Source organism: Schistocerca serialis, chromosome 4 (assembly GCF_023864345.2).
Source record: "Schistocerca serialis cubense isolate TAMUIC-IGC-003099 chromosome 4, iqSchSeri2.2, whole genome shotgun sequence".
Classification (NCBI taxonomy): Eukaryota; Metazoa; Arthropoda; class Insecta; order Orthoptera; family Acrididae; genus Schistocerca; species Schistocerca serialis.
The window spans coordinates 414,200,611-414,205,610 of NC_064641.1; the positions used below are offsets into that span (position 1 = coordinate 414,200,611).

The 5,000-nt window shown below is 52.7% G+C and overlaps 1 non-coding gene across 1 annotated transcript in view; it reads left to right on the forward strand.

Moving 5' to 3' along the window:
* Positions 1 to 3,971: 3,971 nt before the first annotated feature.
* LOC126476797 (small subunit ribosomal RNA) overlaps positions 3,972 to 5,000 on the forward strand; it is a 1,909-nt gene continuing 880 nt past the window's right edge. The window contains exon 1 of the ribosomal RNA XR_007587240.1: positions 3,972 to 5,000. This exon is cut by the window's right edge and continues 880 nt beyond it. This is a non-coding gene — a ribosomal RNA (small subunit ribosomal RNA).

Genomic DNA, 5,000 nt, shown 5'->3' on the forward strand with positions numbered 1-5,000 from the left:
AATATATTTCTCGGAAGAGTAACGACAGTCCGAGCCTCCTGGCGTTGCACTCGCAGTCGCAAAAAACGCTGGGCACATATATGTCTCGGAAGAGTAACGACAGTCAGTCTCCTGCGTGGGAAGAGTCTTTCTAGGCCCTGACCCACGGGAAGGGTGTAGCTTCCCCCATCCCGGACATTTGACGTCGTCACACTACCGGTATTGACTAATAGACTGACTGCTGATAATCATTAGCCATACACTGGGGGAAACGGCCGACAGGGGCGGCAACATAGTGGAGCCGTAGTGTCACTAATGTACAGAGATAGAACAGTTTCGACTGGAACCAGAGTAACCGTATACACGGCACTGATTAGTAATAGATGCAGAGCCATCAGAATACAGATAATATATACAACCGTCCCTATACATGCTGAAAGACTCTGCACACAATGAGAACCACACGTCAGCCAGACACTCTTATCACACACTACTCTCTTATCACACACTACTCTCTGCCTGTAACAGGCACACACACAATATCTAACCACCAGCATGGAAGAACATCCAGTGCATCCTCTCCGCCACATGACACAATCCACACTATCATTACCAGACCGGGAGGTCCACCCAGAAAACACAATATCCCACCCTTCCGACATCCGCACATTGCTCAGCTAAGCCACGAACACCCACACATGTCCTACACAGGGGTGCACCCAACATCACAATACTGCCTCCTGTCACAGCACACAAACAATGGCAGGAATGAAAGACACAGATCTGCCACAACCATGGAATCGGAGCGCCGCCTGTCATGAGCCAAAAGTGCATCCTGACGTGACAAATCGGATAATGCCGCAGGCATCCAATTACGATAATCACTATCAACGAACCTGCCGCCCCCCCCCCCCCCAAATACACCTTTCCCTACAACAATGTGTATCTGAACCTAAGCTATATTGTACCTTAACCTAACCTATATCGTACCTTAACCTAACCTATATCGTACCTTAACCTAACCTATATCGTACCTTAACCTAACCTATATCGTACCTTAACCTAACGTATATCGTACCTTAACCTAACCTATATCGTACCTTAACCTAACCTATATCGTACCTTAACCTAACGTATATCGTACCTTAACCTAACCTATATCGTACCTTAACCTAACCTATATCGTACCTTAACCTAACCTATATCGTACCTTAACCTAACCTATATCGTGCCTTAACCTAACCTACGTTGTGCCTTAACCTAACCTACGTTGTGCCTTAACCTAACCTACGTTGTGCCTTAACCTAACCTACGTTGTGCCTTAACCTAACCTACGTTGTGCCTTAACCTAACCTACGTTGTGCCTTAACCTAACCTACGTTGTGCCTTAACCTAACCTACGTTGTGCCTTAACCTAACCTACGTTGTGCCTTAACCTAACCTACGTTGTGCCTTAACCTAACCTACGTTGTGCCTTAACCTAACCTACGTTGTGCCTTAACCTAACCTACGTTGTGCCTTAACCTAACCTACGTTGTGCCTTAACCTAACCTACGTTGCGCCTTAACCTAACCTAATTTGTGCCTTAACCTAACCTAATTTGTGCCTTAACGTAACCCATGTTGTGCCTTAACGTAACCCATGTTGTGCCTTAACGTAACCCATGTTGTGCCTTAACGTAACCCATGTTGTGCCTTAACGTAACCCATGTTGTGCCTTAACGTAACCCATGTTGTGCCTTAACGTAACCCATGTTGTGCCTTAACGTAACCCATGTTGTGCCTTAACCTAACCCATGTTGTGCCTTAACCTAACCCATGTTGTGCCTTAACCTAACCCATGTTGTGCCTTAACCTAACCCATGTTGTGCCTTAACGTAACCCATGTTGTGCCTTAACGTAACCCATGTTGTGCCTTAACCTAACCCATGTTGTGCCTTAACCTAACCCATGTTGTGCCTTAACCTAACCCATGTTGTGCCTTAACCTAACCCATGTTGTGCCTTAACCTAACCCATGTTGTGCCTTAACCTAACCCATGTTGTGCCTTAACCTAACCCATGTTGTGCCTTAACCTAACCTATAATGTGCCTTAACCTAACCTATAATGTGCCTTAACCTAACCTAAAGTGCGCCGTAACCTAAACTATATTGCGCCTTAACCTGACGCACGTTGTCGCTGAACCTGCTCTGTAATTGTTATGCAACCCGTTAAATTGGTGTAGTGTTGCCTAACCGCAACCCTCGCAATATAGTTCCCTACTCGCACTGCCCGGTCCCCTGTGTATCGCGTCATGTTAAACACCTTGCAGGTGTTGCTGACTTTCCACATGCTCCTGCTATACACTGTAGTGTGGATAGCAGCAGGACGTACATGCCGCCCCCCCCCCCCCTTCCCCCCTGCCTTCGCAAGCTGGTCGGTGAGAAGTTTGCATGTTCAATGCCCTTCGCATGCCGACGTACTCAGCCTACGTTGTGGTACGGCCTGTCACCTGTCCGCCGATGTACGCAAAACCCACAAACTGTACTGCACATTGGTCCGTATGTACTGAATGATACATCGTGGCACATGTGACCGTATGACGACTGCGCCTAGCAACGGCGGACCATACAGTCCAAATATTGTGCACGCAGCTACGTGTCGTCTCCCTATAAGAGCTGGATTGCAGTGTGGTACGCCATACAGACGTGTGGGAGGAACGGACGCCCTGGATGGCGATCAGCATGAGCAGTCTGTTGATGTAGTGGAGCGTGTATTCGGACGTAGTCGTCTCTTCTCACACACCGTGATAGCATGTTGCACCGCGTTCCACATCTGCGACATGCTGCAGAGGCGGGCTGACAGTCGTTCGCGCAATGGACACCGCATACGTACGGGGTCTACCTTCCACGTGTTCTCTAGGCGTGCACATGTTGTTGCGTCTATGTGGGCAGACGTAGTGTGTTGTGACACCTGACACAGGCATGCAATACTCGTTGCAAATGGCGATGGACGTGTACGTTTGCTGGTGACGTTACGCAAATGAACAACTGGTAACCCGTTGTGGTGCGGTTGTTCTCGCTAGAGGTGAATCAGTGTTGGCGACGATCGGTCGAGCTATTAACCGGTTGTTTCAGGGAGACCCACCATGCCCACGAACGTGAAAGGGGACCCACCATGCCCACGAACGTGAAAGGGGATCTGGGTGTGAGGCGATACGCGGCGGTGGCTGGGTGGGACCGTCCCCGGCCGGTGAGGGGGGGCCGCCCGGCGTGCTGGCAGCGCGGTGCGTGGGCGCACGCGCCACAGCCGGCTGGTGGGGGCGGCCAGTGGCAGGCGCGCCGGCCGACGGACGCGGCAGGCGGCGCAGCTGCGCGCCGGCGCCCCCTGCTCGCGGCGCCTTGCGGCCAAAGTAGGTCCTCGCGGGCCCGGTGCGAAGCGCGGTGGCCATCTGCAGTGTGCTGGTCCGATTGAGGACTTTGTGCGCTGAGGATGCGCCGCCGCCCGGCGCTCGGCGCCGCGACGCCGTCTGCTGCTCGGTCGCCCCAGCGGTTCTCGCAGGTGGTTTGTATCGCAGCTGTGCGGACGTGTTGGCGCGTGCGCTGTGCTGGGAGAGTTCGCTTCGGCACCCAAGTGGGGCTTTTGTCCTTCTGTGGCGCTGGCGTTGGAGCTGCCGGTCACCGTAGGTGGCGCGTGTTGTCTCCCGCCGGCAATGCCACGACAGCACGCTCCCGGGCCTCTGTCGGCAGCGGCAAGCTCAGTTGGGAGCACGGGTGGTCGCACCTAAAGCGTCTACTCGCCTAACTCCGGGCGATTGCGCCTCTCTCGAACCCGACCAAGTACTTAGGACGGCGCTGCGCGCCGCCGGGACCTGAGAGGGTTTCGAGGTGTGTTGTGCAGGGGAGCTCAGCCTCCTCCTGTTTGCAGAATAATTGAGCGGACGCTTGCGTGTTCGCGCGGGCCCCCGGGACACACTCCCGGGCGGCCGGCTGCTCAGCTCTAGTTGACGCAGCTCCCTGGTTGATCCTGCCAGTAGTCATATGCTTGTCTCAAAGATTAAGCCATGCATGTCTCAGTACAAGCCGCATTAAGGTGAAACCGCGAATGGCTCATTAAATCAGTTATGGTTCCTTAGATCGTACCCACGTTACTTGGATAACTGTGGTAATTCTAGAGCTAATACATGCAAACAGAGTCCCGACCAGAGATGGAAGGGACGCTTTTATTAGATCAAAACCAATCGGTCGGCTCGTCCGGTCCGTTTGCCTTGGTGACTCTGAATAACTTTGGGCTGATCGCACGGTCCTCGTACCGGCGACGCATCTTTCAAATGTCTGCCTTATCAACTGTCGATGGTAGGTTCTGCGCCTACCATGGTTGTAACGGGTAACGGGGAATCAGGGTTCGATTCCGGAGAGGGAGCCTGAGAAACGGCTACCACATCCAAGGAAGGCAGCAGGCGCGCAAATTACCCACTCCCGGCACGGGGAGGTAGTGACGAAAAATAACGATACGGGACTCATCCGAGGCCCCGTAATCGGAATGAGTACACTTTAAATCCTTTAACGAGTATCTATTGGAGGGCAAGTCTGGTGCCAGCAGCCGCGGTAATTCCAGCTCCAATAGCGTATATTAAAGTTGTTGCGGTTAAAAAGCTCGTAGTTGGATTTGTGTCCCACGCTGTTGGTTCACCGCCCGTCGGTGTTTAACTGGCATGTATCGTGGGACGTCCTGCCGGTGGGGCGAGCCGAAGGCGTGCGACCGCCTCGTGCGTGCTCGTGCGTCCCGAGGCGGACCCCGTTGAAATCCTACCAGGGTGCTCTTTATTGAGTGTCTCGGTGGGCCGGCACGTTTACTTTGAACAAATTAGAGTGCTTAAAGCAGGCAAGCCCGCCTGAATACTGTGTGCATGGAATAATGGAATAGGACCTCGGTTCTATTTTGTTGGTTTTCGGAACCCGAGGTAATGATTAATAGGGACAGGCGGGGGCATTCGTATTGCGACGTTAGAGGTGAAATTCTTGGATCGTCGCAAGACGAAC